The sequence below is a fragment of the Dryobates pubescens genome, chromosome 24 (genome assembly GCF_014839835.1).
Source record: "Dryobates pubescens isolate bDryPub1 chromosome 24, bDryPub1.pri, whole genome shotgun sequence".
NCBI classification, from domain to species: Eukaryota; Metazoa; Chordata; class Aves; order Piciformes; family Picidae; genus Dryobates; species Dryobates pubescens.
Window position 1 is genome coordinate 13,689,119 of NC_071635.1, and position 16,924 is coordinate 13,706,042.

At 41.7% G+C, this 16,924-nt stretch overlaps 1 protein-coding gene across 4 annotated transcripts in view; it reads right to left on the reverse strand.

Annotated features, from left to right (window-relative positions):
* INPP4B (inositol polyphosphate-4-phosphatase type II B) overlaps positions 1–16,924 on the reverse strand; it is a 319,510-nt gene that overhangs the window by 293,632 nt on the left and 8,954 nt on the right. The window lies entirely within an intron of this gene.

The following is a 16,924-nucleotide window of genomic DNA, read 5'->3' on the forward strand; positions in this document are numbered from 1 at the left end:
TTGAGAGGTATGACAGTTTTTATTTAGTTTGAAAACAAATCATGGGGCCACAGACAGGTGAGGCTGATGTTGAGTACTGCTGTTCTTATTTATTTATTTATTTAGAAATCTGTGTGCTGGGAAGGGAAGGAAACAGTTAAGGCTGAGGAATGATGAGAGAAACTTGGCACTGCACATTCTCCAACTAACATACTCCTAATTTCCTGACTGCCTTGAGGAAATTAAAGAAATCAGGTTTTGAGTCATTTATGGATATGTTTGAGTTGTTTTGCTTCCCTTGCAAGGTACCGATACACCAGAGTGAGCTGGGGGGTGCTGAGGGAAACACAGCAATCTATGCTGGGTAAATTGACTGGAACAGTGTTTTAAAATACAACTCATGTGTGTGCTTGCAGTCTGCAAAGTGTAAGATGTTCTTCAGGCAAAGGCAACAGCTATTCACCAGCAGAATTTAAGGTTTTTAAACTTCTTTGTCTAAACTCCCACATAAGTTCCTTTTCTGCCCTCGAAGCAAGGTGGACAAAATAGCTTAGGCTAATGTCTGAAATTTCAAAAATGGGGGTGGGGGGCAGAAATCCTGAAGCCATTGATCTTCTGGTTGAAATAAGAGTTTTAAGGCTCTTACGCATCAGTTGCAGAAAGTCTCCCCTCCACCAGCTGCAGCAGAGCTGTTGGTCCACAAAGCAGCCACCTTACATAGGTTTGCTTACAGTTAGAAAAAGCGGTGAATGAATCATAAAACTGACTCTCTTCTGACCTGGCCCCTGAGGTTGGAATGTGCTGCTTCCCTCCCTCTGTCAATCTCCTACATCTGCCAGCAGCTGCTACACGAAGCTTTCTCCACAATCCTTCACATAGGTGATTTCCTTGCTGTTCCCACCAACTCTAGTCACCCCAGAACAGACCTGGTCACTATTTTGGTTCTAAAGATTGACCTTGATGCTAATCCTGCCTGTCACCATTAAAGTACATTGGCATATTTTGTCCTTTCTTTATTGTCCCCAGACATTTCTTCTCTTGTTGGCATCCCATCTGTTACCCTGTCTCTCTTTCCACAAAGTATTCTTGAAGCAGACTGAGAAGAATGTCCTTGAACCTCATTTCTTAGAAAATGCTTTTGCCTCACTTTTGTTTCATAAGTTACCTAATATTCCCAATCATTTAACACAAAAGAAAGGATTCATTCTGCAAGACTTAGAACTTGAGAGATTCACATCTATTAATATATGCAAATGTAGTTAAGATCAAAATAACTGCAAGTCTGCAGTGATACAATGAAAATGTATTGGAATGATGCAGTGAGGAGGATGAACAGAGTTCATTATGGTATTAATCAAACTTATTTTTGTGCTGAATTAATTGTACTGCTCTACAGTCACTCTGTATGGGTATTCTTCTCCAATACCCAGCTGCATGACACCAGTAAGCACTAATAGCTGCTCCAGTGCTGACTGGGATTGAGTTTTAGTCCAGACATTATTTTAACTTGAAAGGCATATTCCTCAGACTGTGATCACTGTGTGAAGTCCCTCTCCATGGGCTGTGAGATCTCACTGCTGCATCACTGGCTGCTGCATCACTGGCTGCTGCAAGCACATCTCTAAAGCTAACTGTTGCCTACCCCGCTGAGGGAAGCTTACACCAAGCCCTGGCTAGGCTGTAGGTATTCTGCTTTGCCTTTCACGGGATGGCAGGAAAGCAAGGACTACAAGTGCGACCAAGGAACAGCATGTTTATGACCACCACTGCAGATCTCCACAAGCTGAAACTGATGGATGGTTTTATTTTGGCCTCCTTAGAGTCTGATTATTTTGTAGTGCTTTGGGTTTGTTGGTCCCCTTCTATGTTGTATTTCTCTGCTCCAAGCTGGTTTCCCTATTTTTATTCTTGCCTTTCAGAAGCTGAAAATCCCTCAAAGTATGTAGGTCTGATTAAAATGTAGGTGATAATCCTTCAGCTAGATGCTGAGCAGCTTTTTCAGGCTGGGCTATCAGGTGTGATTTTACCAGGGATGGAAAAGAGGCCATTACCAACCATTCACATCCTGAGGCAACACAGTCTCTGTGTCAAGGGGCCTGGCTTGTGCTACTGCGCACCTTCGATTTTCATCACAGAAACGTTCAGCCCTGCACTGCCTCCAGTAAAAATCAGTTATGCTTCATTTTCAATACAAAGCTATTCATTTAATTCAGATATGCCTCTTTTCTAGTAATTGTGTCATACCACTGAAGTCACGGGCTCTTTACCCAAGTAATTCTGTACCTGAGGAGCACGAACAGCTTATGAAACCAACTCTGTGCCTAACTGTGACAGCCTTATTTTTCTTTAAGTTATTGCTGTAAACATTTTACCTTTGCATGAAGTGCTTAATGTAAAAAACATGTCTTTTAGGTGGGTTTTATGCAGCTGGGCTATTTGTCAGTCTAAGATTGGTTGTAAAAACACTTGCAAAACATTTGCCCATGACCCCACAGAGCTCAAGAGAGTAGAGAGTCGTATATTACAGGGTTGTAACAGGAATCCTGCAGTCATGAAGCTCACTAGGAAATAAACCAAAGAGAGTTTTTGTACTTGCAGAGGTTGAGTAGCCCTAATCTTATATTAGGAGATGGGGAGAAGTAGAATCTCATCACAATGTTTTCTCAGCACTGCGGTAATGTGTTGGGCTTTGTCTGTGATTTATTTTTTTCCCCTCCTGTCAATATAGATGCCCAAAGTGTCAAAGATGTTTGTTTCTAGTGTATGATGCAAAGCAAAAAAGGTTGAGAAATGCAAAATTTTGGGGGGACTGTAAACATTTTAAGATGAGCAAGAAAACCCTCCTGCATCTTACAGGGCACAAGCTGCAGTCTTATTACAGTAAGTTGTCTGTTACAACATTGCTATGACATCAATTCCACTGTCTTTGATTTGCCTCTACTTTTTGCATCTTTAGGGATATTGGGAGAGGGAAAAAAGTCATCTAGAGGTAATGATTCAGTTATTGCCACTTAAATGGTGTATGTGTAGAATGGAGCATGACACCATTTCAATACAAAGCAGTATATTCTGAAACTGGTTGCTGTGTCCTCCTCTTGTCCCTTTTGTTTTGGGATCAATAGTCCCAGCACACTACCTCCTCCAGCCTGGTTTATCTACTGTCATGTGTGTAGCTGCTCCTAGTGAACTGAGCTACACTAGACTCAGGTTTGGGTTTGTTATGCTTGAAATGGCAGGTTACAAATGGTGTGTGTATGTTTACATTCTTGGAGACCAGAGAAAGGAATCTGCTGTGTAAATAAATTTGTAACTAAAGAGTGGCTGAAATGCTAATATTTAGTTGGAGACCACCTGCTGTGAAACCAGGGTGTCATAACAGTGGCTGAATTCACAGAATCATCCAGGCCAGAAAGGACCTTCAAGATCATCATGTCCAGCCCTTTTGTCCACTCCACCAAGTCTGTCACACATGAAGTCATTTCTGGGCAGCTGAATGTCTTTGAAACACTAACAATGCAGTCACCTTTCAGTAGGGTTTTGGAAGTCTGGCTTAATCTTCTGCTCTTTGTTTTCAAGCATTGGTTTTAAAGTAGATAACTTCCATAATCCATCTTTCTTGCTGGCCCTACAGAAAACTACAGCCACTGGAGCTGTGCCCTCCAGCAGCGGAAGGTGGGCAAAGGGGCTGGGAAGGCCATGGCCCAAGCAGAGAGGAGAGAGAGCAATTTAAGTGTTGCTTGAAAGTATAGTTAGAGATTTGAGAAAAGCTCATGGATTAATTTGGATTTGCCAGGAATCTTGCTGAGTAAGGCTTAGGTATGAAGTCCTTTATACGTGAATTCTGTCCTAAGGCTGCAGTTAAACCATCATTCTAAGCTGACACTTCTGTGGTCATAAAAAGAAAAAGAATTTACAGTCGTAGGTGACTCCCTTCTGAGAGGAACAGAGGGTCCAATGTATCAAGCAGGCCCTTCTCATAGGGCTGTCTCCCCGGAGCCCAGGCTAGGGACATCACTAGGAAACTTCTAGCTTGGTGCAGTCCTTGGACTATCACCCATTACTGATCTTCCATGTAGATGGAAAGGAAGCAATGACTACTAGTCCGTGAGCAATTAAAAGAGACTTCAGGGTCTTGGGATGAATGGTGAGAGATTCTGGGGCACAGGCTCTTCCAGTCACAGGCAGTGACACTGGAATAAACAATCAAATCCAGTCCATTAATACATGGCTGGTGTCACTGCCACAAATTCAGGTTCTTTGGCTATGGTATGGCCTACACAACACCAGGGCTGTTGCCACCGAACAGGAGACACCTTCCTCTAAGCAGGGAAAGGGTCAAAGGGTCTTTGCTCAGGAGATTGCAGGGCTGATTTAGCTCCTCTCCAACCCAAACCATTCTATGATTCTACTTTTCTTGGCCAGAACTAAGGCTGCCTCCTTTAGCTCAGATGTTATCTGGCAGTTGATTTGCTTTTTTTTCTGACATGGCAGGCATCACTCAGGATGATTTTACTGCATCCTTTGTTCATTTATTTTGTTTGAATTTATAAGTCTTCAGGTTAAATGAAAGGCTAAGCAAAGATTGAAGCATGCAGTCTGTATCTATTTAAATAGATGTCAACACTTTGAAATGCTATCATACCAAAATGATTCCATCAAATCCCTTATCCATAGGAAAGGAAACAAAAGGAGGCCTAGCTTGAGGTCAAATTTTACCACCATTGCATGAGCTCAGCTCCTGCTGACAGCTGCATTCTCTCCCATTTTACTTCCATGGTTGCTGATAGAACAATTAATAGATTTGACTGGTAATTTGCATATTTAAAATAAGAAAACCACAGTGAAAAGTGGTTAGAAAAAAACACAACTCTACATTTTGATGCCTAGATCATTCGCCTAGAAAAGTATCATTTGCCTGGATATAATCAGAAGTCTTCATTCCATGATATTAATTCTGCCCCCTTCCTTTGTTGGGTCTGCTAAATTAGGCTTTGAGTGAAGCCCACCAGCAGCTGCTGGCAGATGCACACAGATTCTAGCTCAGCACTACAGCCAGTATCAACTTCCTGCATTTTTACTTTTAATTTTGATTGGTTGGTTGTTAGGGGGTTTTTTCTTGGTTTAATGGGGAGTTTTGTGTTTTGTTGTTTGTTTTTCTTTCTTCTCGCCACTTAATTATGCATCAGTTCCAGCTTTCAGGAAACTTTCCTGGGTGACAAGTCAACCGGCACAGTAACGACATGGCTGAATACAGAATACTCCTGTCACTTATTTCATACATTGAAACTCAACACTGCTTGGAAAGGCTTTGAATGCTCTTCTGTCTTTCTTTTTCTGTCTGTGGCAAGAAGTGACAAAAGGAGAGAAAATACTACAAATAACAACTTCTTATCTTCTCAAGGCAGTGGGTTACTGGACCCAAACTAGGTGAATCCAGTACAGTCTAGCTTCCAGTCCAGTATATCTAGAGTGGGGGAAAACATGGCAACCAACCTTCATTTAGGGAAAAAAAGACAGTGACTACCATTAGATTATCTTTCATTTCCTGTCTACCTACAATGTACATTTCCAAGCCTTGTGATACTCTCCAACAGTAAAATCTTCATCTGCTCATGGAATAAAGCTTTCTCTCCATCTAGCAAATTATATACCACAACACGGCTGCTATCCAAGCGCCGTACAACCAGTCTTCCTGTCCCGGTAGGATAAGAAACCAGTCTTAGTTTCACAGATTAGGGTTGCTTAATTAAAATGATTTATTTTTGTGTTGGATGGAAAAAAAACTGCCATCACTCCCCACTCTCTTTAGGTGGAAAAGGGTGACTGGATTTATTTTTAATTAGCATTTTAATTGTGGCATGCACAAGATTGTTGATAGACGCCAGACAATTTATGTGTTGATTACCCCAAACAAACTGCATTTTATGGGTAAAGTACAGGGAAAAAATTCAGTGGTTTATATTTGAATGTCATATCTGCATAGGAATGCAATTTGAAAACAAAGGACTACTTTTTGGCATGTCATTGAGAGGGGGTTTTCTTTGGGTCTTAAAAAACCAACAACAACCACCAAACAAAAGACACCAGCTCTGTGTCGTGCCCTGAAGTCATACTTAAGTTTTATAAAGAAAAACAAAGGCAGAAACTAGGAGAAAAACAGAAATGTCATCTTTTCCCTTCTTCTTCCAGCAATTCTGTCATTTCTCATCTTTCTGGTCTAAGAGCTTCTCAAACTGCCCAAAGGTTTGTGCAATCAGCTCATTAGCTGCTACCCTGCTATCACCACCAAAACCAGGAGGCAATGCACATAATGAGACAGTTTAGATAAACTTTTGTTTCTTTTCATTTGATTTCCTTAGTCTAAAATGACCCAGACAACTACACTTCAAACTTTCATCCTCTTTTTCTCATCACTGAATAGAATTTGTCAGGCAAGCAGCCTCAAAAACCAAGGAAGGAAAAAATGTTGGGGCCCCGTTTAAGACCAGGCTGGATGAGGCTGTGGCCAGCCTGATCTAGTGCGGGGTGCCCCTGCCCATGGCAGGGGGGTTGGAACTAGATGATCCTTGTAGTCCCTTCCAACCCTGACTGATACTATGAAGACAGCAAAATGAACCAAGAGACTATCGCTTCACCTCCAGATTCACATGTTTTCCTTCAGGATCTCTCCATACCTCTATTTCCATGCTGTTGGTGCCCCTTCTTTTCATCCTTAGTGAAATATTCCTCACACTGGTCTTTCATACCTACCTCCTACATCAATGATCCCTGGTCTTCATTAAAGAAATCACCTAGTCTCTCTTCCCATAAAGCTAGGCTTCCACCATTTCCAATATAAGCTTCCTCTAGGAAAACCACAACTTCCAAATCGTTCCCAGATCAACATGGTCTTTATTCCATTACAGAGGCAGAAATTCCCTACAAACTGTACCTAAAATGTTCTTAAATAGTTTCATGTATTGCATTAAATAAACAAAAAAATTCTAGCAGAAACTCTACACCTCTGACAGAACACTACAACTTTTAAAGGCAAAGAAGAAGGAAAAGAAATGTTGACTGTATTTTAGTATAAAGCTACCTAGTCATAACCAGGTAATTGTTGATTCTTCATGATACTGTTTTGCAACTAAGCTAAGGAACAGGAAAACTGGGCTGGGAAGCAGCTAAGAGCACAAGATACCCCTGCACCTTTTAGGATGGAAGCTCAGAGGCACCAGAAGAAATCTTCAAAAAGTTCTTCAGAACAAAGGTTTTCAAACCAGTCACTGCAAGGCTTTTGACAAAATCACTAATGTGCCCTGGTTTTAATAAGGATGCAGGTTTAAAACTAAAGTTATTAAGAAATTAACTAAAGTTAATTTCCTGGTCTGACCTGAACCCTCTGCTCCAGGTAAGTGATCAGCTATGATCAAACTGCCCTGCAGAGTGACATTCTTACAAGCATACATCACAGAATCACAGAATCACCAAGGTTGGAAGAGACCTCAAAGATCATCAAATCCAACCTGTCACCACAGACCTCATGACTAAACCATGGCACCAAGTGCCATGTCCAATCCCCTCTTGAACACCTCCAGGGATGGGGACTCCACCACCTCCCTGGGCAGCACATTCCAATGGTGAACGATTCTCTCAGTGAAGAACTTTCTCCTCACCTCCAGCCTAAACTTCCCCTGGCACAGCTGTGTCCTCTTGCTCTGGTGCTGGTTGCTAGAGAGAAGAGACCAACTCCCTCCTCGCTACAATCACCCTTCAGGTAGTTGTAGAGAGCAATGAGGTCTCCCCTGAACCTCCTCTTCTCCAGGCTAAGCAATCCCAGCTCCCTCAGCCTCTCCTCACAGGGCTGTGCTCCAAACCCCTCCCCAGCTTTGTTGCCCTTCTCTGGACACGTTCAAGAGTCTCAATGTCTGAGGAGACAACTCTTCCCTTGTGTCCTGCTTCTACTTATGCACTTCATTGAATGAAGACTAGAGCAGTAAACCATCAAGTGCCAGAGACAAACCAGCACAGGAGAATGAACTGAGCCTACCAAGAGTTTACTGCAGTGCTGACACAGATGAAAACTTTCAGCTTTCTTTTGCAGGATTAAGGTTTAAAAATAAATTTTTAAGCTACAAATATGGATCTTAATCTAAATTCCTCCCAACTTAGTGTTTATTTAGTCCCAATGTAATCTAACTTCTGGCAGACACATACAAAGGAAGATTTTATGCCTTATCCCTTAAGCAAAGAGTGATTAATAAGCACCAAAATTCCAAAGGAACTATGAGAGCTATCTTAGCTATCTCTTCTGTAAAAATTACTGTAAGCTATTTCTCATGACACTGAATTAAACATTAATGTTCCTTAATATTACCCTTAACATTAAGTATCCTCACATTTCAAGTATTAAATCCACAACTAAAAGCAAGATTTGGAAAATTACTTGCAAAGAGCTCTATTAGGTAACTATGCCCTGTAATAATACGAACTTGAAGTTGAAATTAGTTGCTATTACCCAGAGTCACTGCCCCAATGAGCTAGAAGGGACACACATGCACACATTCTGACTCGAAATGATGGCAGAGAGGCACATGGCAGTAGCACAACCAGACACAACAGGAAAGCTACTTACAAACTGTTAATTTAGTGTAAGCACAGCAGCAGCAGCTTCTTTGGAGAACGAAGATCTCTTCCTTTTGGTTTCACAAGTACCTCTGGCATGCCTACATTTTCTTCCCTGGCTGCCCTCCTGGCACTGAGCTTTATATATGTTCATTTATGCACATTTATATATTCAGTTCTAGCTTTTCTCCCAACTACAGTAAAACAGTGACCAATGTATCTACACAGACCAGGAAGAACACCAGTAATTTATGGAATAATGCTGCTATTTGCTAATATCACATCACATATTCCAGAACAATTTGGGGAACCAAGTACAAGTCAAAATGGGATTCCAGTCAGAAGGCTGCAAGTGTTGCATTGATTCATTCTCAATGTTTACGTTAGCAATCATTCTGAAGTTCTGGTTTGGCAGCTCCAGTTAGTCCAGCCTCAAGCTCACACACTCACCCTGACTTGAGCAATTGAGAGCTTCCCTGGGCAGTTCATTCATTGCCATTTCCATACACTTCCCATGTGCTAATGAGCATGTTCAGCTGGTAACACTGCAGCCACCATGGCGCCATAACAGACAAGTCACAGCTCGCAAGCCACGACAGCATCCGCACCACCAAGAACTGCAGGACCAGGTGCAAATAGCATCTGCCTGATTGCTTGATGATGTATTGCCAATGATCACTCAGAGACAAGTGTTGACTGGCAAGAGCATAACATTGTTTTTAATGATTTATCTATTCACTTGTTTGAATATATTGAGAATACTGAAGTCCTGGATCTGGAATCATACCTACTACTAGTATACTCTGGATCCAGAGCTTTGACAGCTCTACTCACCTTATTTCCTGTCCTTAACACATGAGGAGCAAATTTCCCAACTGATGCTCTTATCATTTCTTATTCCTCAACCCTACCTATTTTAAACAGTAAATTCCAGAAGGAGGGTGTCTACCTTGATACTATAACCTAAAGCACATATATGTTATGTTATGAGATGTAAAATGGTAAGGGCAGGAATGACCAATACTTAACAGGCCACTCTGAATCTGATAGCCAAATCCCTGGATAAAATGTGGAATAAAAATCACAGTAATGCTGTCCAGGTTATCTTGTCTTGATTAAAGCTCTTATTCCCAGTGGAGTTTTGAGGAGAACAGATACCATGGGAGCTAGTGAGGGGGAAAGAAAAAAAAATCATGATAATTTTTCAACACCTTCAGTTTATCATAGAATAGTCTGGGCCAGAAGACACCTCTGGTCTCACCTCCCTGCAGTCAGCAGGGACACTCCCGACCAGACCAGGCTGCCCAGGCCTTCATCAAACCTCACCTTGAATATCTCCAGGGAAGGGGCCTCAACCACCTCCCTGGGCAACCTGTTCCAGTGTTCCAATACCCTCATAGTAAAGAATTTGTTCCTAACATCCAATCTAAATCTGCTCTTCCCAGCTTAAAGCCATTGCCCCTTGCGCTGTCACTGCAGGCCTTTGTAAACAGTCTCTCTCCATCCTTCATGTAGGCTGCCTTCCAGGTACTGGAAGGCTGCTATTAGGTCTCCTGGGAGTCTCCTCCATGCTGAACACCCCCAGCTCCCTCAGCCTGTCCTCATAGCAGAGGTACTCCAACCCCCTGATCGTTCTTGTGGCCCTCCTCTGAACTCACTCCATCAGGTCCAAGTCCTTCCAATATTGAGGGCTCCAGACCTGTATACAGTACTCCGGGTGAGGTCTCACCAGAGCAAAGTGGTGGAATCACCTCCGGATCTGCTGGAAACACATCTTTTGAGGCAGCCCAGAATTTGATTGTCCTTCCGGGCTGCAAGCTCACACTGCCTGCTCATGTCCAGCTTCTCATCCATCAGCACCCCCAAGTTCTTTTCTTCAGGGCTGCTTTCTATCACCTCATCTCCCAATTTGTATTGACAGCAAGCATTGTTCCAGCCCAGGTGCAGAACCCTGCACTTGCTCTTATTGAAACCTCATGAGGTGCACTGGGGCCCAGCTCTCCAGCTTGGGGAACAGAAGCCTCTGTCATGGGAATTGAGGGGAAATGTGGCAAAACACATATTCTCAAATTTTTCTGCTGTAAATTTATTAAAACCCAAACCCAAAACACCACAAACACCTCCTAATTTCTTCCCTTCAGAAAAATAAGTGGTCTTTTCCTCCTCAACACTGGTTGTCCAGCCATTTCAAATCACCCATTTCAAATCACACAAGATACACACCAAGGCTCTTTCAAACTTCCAAACTGTTGACTTTACAGTTGTCTAACCCAAATCCCCTGCTCCAACACAGCACTGCAGTTTATGTAATGCTTCTTGAACAACAATGCAATTTTCCATGTCACTTGGGATTTGTTCTCTGGCACGCTAATACAAGTTAGCTTTGTGATTCTCAAATGTCTAGCTGCCTTTATTCTGTCAATTGCAAAGTTATTTATATCTTCACTATGAACCAACATTGTTCAGGGATCTTTTAGTAGGTTTACAGGCTGTATGTTGGCTTGTTTACTATTCTTTTTCCTAGGCCAATTAAAAAGAGAAAATAAAAGTATTTAAAACAATCTCCACTGGCTGCTTTAACTAAATAAATTAATACAGATGAGCTTTGCATTGTTGTGGGGGGGGTTTCTCTCCTTAATTTTTAAATACCTCAGCATATTTTCTAACAGGCAATATCTCATTAAAATTACCATTCTCCATAAGTGAGATAAAATATGTTTTTCCTCAAAGGAAAAGCCTTATCAGACTCATTGATAGAAGTGAGAAAACCCATGAATTTTAATTAGATACATAGCATCACGAGCAGCTGAAAGGTGTGTGGATACCTGTGGAGCACCCCGTAAATACTCAGAGAAAGGTCATAAGATATTTATCTTACAATAAACAGAAGATAATGCAATTGCTGATTCCTCTTATTTACAAAAGGAGAATTAAATATTCTGTGATTTAAAAAAAAAAGAAAGAAAAGAGGAATGAAGTATCAGGCAGTTAGGATTAAAGGTAAAGAATCACAGAATCACCAAGGTTGGAAGAGACCTCAAAGATCATCGTCCAACCTGTCACCACAGACCTCATGACTAAACCATGGCATCAAGTGCTACATCCAAGCACGAATAGTTTGGCCAGCAGGAGCAGGGAAGTCATTGTGCCCCTGTACTCAGCACTGGTCAGGCCACACCTTGAGTAATGTGTCCAGTTCTGGGCCCCTCAGTTTAAGAAGGACATTGAGACTCTTGAACGTGTCTAGAGAAGGGCAAGGAGGCTGGGGAGAGGCCTCGAGCACAAGCCCTACAAGGAGAAGCTGAGGGAGTTGGGATTGTTTAGCCTGGAGAAGAGGAGGCTCAGGGGAGACCTTATTGCTGTCTACAGCTACCTGAAGGGAGGTTGTAGCCAGGTGGGGGTTGGTCTCTTCTCCCAGGCAACCAGCACCAGAACAAGAAAAAAAAAAAAAAATCAACTTTTTTGTACCACACTGTTTGTTTTAAAGCAATTCCAAAGAAAGTTTCAAAAGCTCTTTCTCTCAAATGCTGCCCTTAAAGGCTAAGTGTCAATGTCTGCAGAAACACTGATGGTTTTCTAATGTATTCTCTGATAAACAGGTTAACTAAATTAGATAATTTTTTTATTATTAAGTTGGTCCCTCGCCTGGAGCAGCCAGAGTTGTTTACCCACAATGGCCATGAAATTCCCTGTGTTTGATGGCTTCATTATCTCCTCCTTGCCTGCTAATTCTTTTAAGGTATTCCTTTTCTGTGTGCGGCACAGCGAACAAGAAGAATGATCTGTTTGTCTCTGTTCGATCTTAGGAACTCATACTTTGGTATCCCTTGCTTCACATACTGTGACTTTGAAGTTGATGGACTAAGGCAGTGTTTATTTTAGTTGATTAGATGGTGTTGGATGATAGGTTGGACTTGATGATCTCGAAGGTCTCTTCCAGCTTGGTTTATTCTATTCTATTTTAAAATACAGTATAAATTGTTTATTTTCCTTTACCTGAGCCACTGCTGCCCATGACCTTTACAGACACCTACTACCTACAGATATTACAGGATCTGAATTTTGTTTACTCCTTTGGTTGAATCATCTGTCAGATGCAAAAAAAAATTCTACTGAGAAGAGCATGGCAAGTTACATGCACCTCCCACCTCGGCACTGGGTCCTGGCTTACACTGTCTGATTCCATTAGTAATCTGGGTATGATAAGAACTAGATCTGAAAGGTATGAATATCCTTCACTGGGCTAGAATGGGAACACCACTATGTGGACAGAAATAGAACAAGCTGAAAGATAACCACATAGGAAGAAAGCAAAAAACAGTACCATTGACTGTCACTGTAGTCTGAAAAGAGACTTTGCAGGTTTTCTTTATTAATGGACACAGGCATACTGAAAACTTCTCACTGAGTTCCAAAAAACATGCACCTTTCATTCAACAACCACAACCTGGCTGTTCATCAGTGTATGAGAACAGATTTACTTCAGGCCAAGACCTGCTTGACTAACAGAAGTTCTGTGTATAAAACTTAAATTACATCCTCAACAGAAATTGAAACTAAACTTGTTATAATAAATAAATGATGAACAAATTAGTACAAACTCAAGTTTTTATTTTCCAGATAACCATCAAGACTAATACTATGGGACAGTTTGAAAAGCAAACCCTGACCACAAAATCACCAGTGGTTTGGGGTAGAAGAGATCACTAAGGATCACCTAGGTCCAAACCCCTGCCACAGGCAGGGGCATCTTTCACTAGATCAGTTTACTCCCAGTCCTGTCCAACCTGACCTTGTACACTTGCAGTGATGGGACTCCACACAACTCCTCTGAGCAACCTCTTCCAGTTTCTCACCAATTTCTTCCTTATATCTAACCTAAACCTAGTCTCTTTAAGTTGAAAGCCATTATCCCTTGTCCGGTCACTACAGGCCCTGGTAAAAAGTCTTTCTCTGTCTTTGTTCTAAGGCCTCTTCTTACAAGTATTGAAAGGTCTCCCCAGGGCCTTCTCCAGACTGAACAACTACAACTCTCAGCCTTTCCTCACATGAGCCATGGTTCAGCCCTCTGACCATTTTTGTGGCCCTCCTCTCGACACACACCAACAGATCTGTCTTTCTTTTGCTGAGGACTCCAAAGCTGGATGCAGACCAGAATACAATCCGGTTTCTGGGCTGCAAGCACACATTCACAACTCATTTCTAATTTTTCAGCCACCAATATGCCCAAGTCCTTCTCAGCTGAGCTGATCTCCATCTGTTCCATCTCCCAGTCTGTCCCAGCACTAGGGATTGCTCTGACTCAGGTGTAGGATATTACACTTGGTCTTCGAACTCCATCATGCTCACACTGGCCCATTCTTCTCAAGCCTGATAAGGTCCCTGTGGATGGTGAAAGCTTACCACAGGGTGTCCTGATCTGAAGCTTACCATAGGGTGTCTAGAAAGGAGGCACTAGAGACCTTGTGAGGTCAGAACATCATGCCAGGCAGGCAAAAGAAAAAGGAAACAGAAATATATAATTTCTGTGTTTTGTGTTGTATAAACAACAGGAAAGACAAAGGACAGAGCACATTGTCAAGGCTAACCCAAACAGTAAAAGAGAACCAGAAATGTTTCATCAAGATATTCACGACTTCAAATTACAGATATTAAAGATTCTGATGCTTTCTGTGACTCAGATGCATCCTTTCACATTCCTGCCTGACAAAGAGAGTCAGTCTCACAAGTGAACATTAAGGAGGGAGCCAGCTCATCACCTCCTCATATACACAGAAGTCCTCTGAACATGAACAGGGACAAAACAACCTTAGAGGTAAGATGGAAAGTGGCCAAGGACACAGAGACTTAACTTCACTGTTAAAGACTCAAGAAAGCTGCAACACTGAGACTGCTGATGGCATATCCTTCAGTTCCCATCTGGTAGGAAAATTTCTACAAGCCCTGATGTTTGTATGACTCCCCAGAGGTTCCCTGCTCTGCAGACACTAGCTCTCCTCCAGCTTCTGACTGCCATTCTGACAAAGACTCATTTTGCATTCCCTGTTCAAAGTATCAGTATATTTGACCTAAATGCAAATCTGAGCCTCAGCACGAGTGTTGTCAAGATGGGACCTATACTTTCTTCCAAATTACCAGCACTTTTGTATCTCCCTAGATTGTTTCTTCTGTGCATTTTCAAAATCAACTGCCTTTTAAATAATTTGTAAAGCGATCTAAGAAAATCTTTCTAGAAACTAAACCCAAAAGCTAAGATCTTAGAGTGCTTCCTTGAGCCTCAGTAAACTTAGAGCACTGCAAATGGGGTCAGAATCTGCTCCCAACACTTAGGGAAGGTGAGAGATATGTGGCATTGCTGACTCTACAACAAAGGCACTTTTGAATTATTTACTGCAGCAGAGCTAACAAATCATCCAGATGTAAAGCTGCAACACTGCTCCAAACACAGAAATGAAAAACAAAGGGCAGAACTGACAGGCTGGCATTGTCCTTTTAAATTACTTTAAAATACATCTTCTGCTATGTTTTCAGTATTCTCACACCTCTTAATTTCATTTTTGTAGACATGTTTCTACATTAACCTTCAGACTAGAGTGGGAGACGCTGCTCTTGCAGAACACAAAACCAGACTCTCAAAGCTGATGTTTTTCTGAACTTAGAATGTATCTGGCAGGAACACAAATTCCCACAGACATAAGCTAGAGATTCATTGCTCTTTGATTTACAATAGGCAAAACATGCATATGTTTTGGGGTGGCTTATTTATTCCTATCCCTCCCAGCTGTACCAGTTCATGAGGACAAAGCTATCCATTAATTTTGTATTTACAAAAAGAGGTAGCCACAAACCTCAGGTAAAATTCCACTTTACCTGCACTATGGTGTTTTGATGAGCTAGATCCGACAGAGGAGTGAAAAAAATAGACCATTGCTTCAGGCAAAATGTCTAAGCATGTCATTCTATTGTAACATACCAAAATTGATTGTTCAGGTAATTTCAGCGCACTGAAAATGAGTAACTGCAGTTTTGCTTTGGAAAAAAAGAGTACAGTTTTGCTGCATTCTCTTAACATTAATTAAGATTCATAGATAACCCTAGGACACTTCATTAGCAAGCTTATCAACAAGCTGAGCAAGTGCTGAGATAGGTATTCTAAATAATTATTATAAACGTATGCTCTCATGATAACATCGAAACAATCGTTGTATGTCTGGACTCTGTCCAAAGAAGGGCAAGGAAGCTGGTGAAGGGGCTGGAGAAGAGGTCTTAGGAGTAGCTGAGGGAACTGGGTTTGTTTGGCCTGGAGAAAATGAGGCTGAAGGAAGAGGTTAAGGTTTTTGAAAGGAGGTTGGAGGCGGGTGCGTATGGGTCTCTTCTCCCAGGTAACATCAACATGACAAGAGGAAACAGCCTCAAAGTTGTGACAGGGGAGGTTTAGGTTGGACCTTAAGAACAATTTCTTCATTGAACAGATTATCAGGAAAGAGGGTGACTCACCTCCAGTCTGAGGGGAAAGAGAGGGAAAAAAGAGAAAGAAAGAAGGAAAAAAGAAGAAACAGAACAAAGGGATTTCACTTTGCCATGGTAGTGGTTGAAGGCAAGAGCATTGGACACTGTATCAGTCAGTTTATTTCGGGAATACTTTTTATGTGGGTCTGAAATAAACTGCCATTCAATCCTGATTCTGTGTCAGTCAGTGACTTCCCACTACACTTTTATCAGGGATCTGCTCTGTCAGGTTCCCACACATCTTCAGATCACTCTTCAGCTGCAAGTTGTAGGATGACTTCTATTCATATTAATATCTGAATTCATAAGCTTTTGTTTGGAATAAACTTCTTCTTTTGTGCAAGGTTACCACGACTTGCACTGAATTAAGAACACTAATCAAAAGAAATGCTTTGTGAATGCCAAGCCAAAAAGTTCCAAACTGAGACTTGGTACCTCAGCTGACACGAGGAGCTCATACAACAACTAAGATCCTGAGCTGCCAAGGACAAACAACACAAAGATTCCATTGCTGCCATTTATGAATGATAAAAGTTAAAGCCAATTTTTCAAAAGACTGCATAAAGATGCAGGGATACTACTTACTGGGTCTCTGAGGGAAATATACAGACAGGCAGCTAGTCTCCAAGCCTAGCTTTATTGGAACATGTACACTTGCTGCTAGTAGATCTTTCACTTTATGCTCAAACTACTGATTTTACAAGTACCAACGGCACCTAACATTTTCTTATGGGAAAAGCACTATAGCAGTAGCAAAAAAAGCAAGTAGGGGAAGTGTTGGTTCCTCACTACACACACCCAATTTTTTACAGTACTTTGCTATCCTCTACTT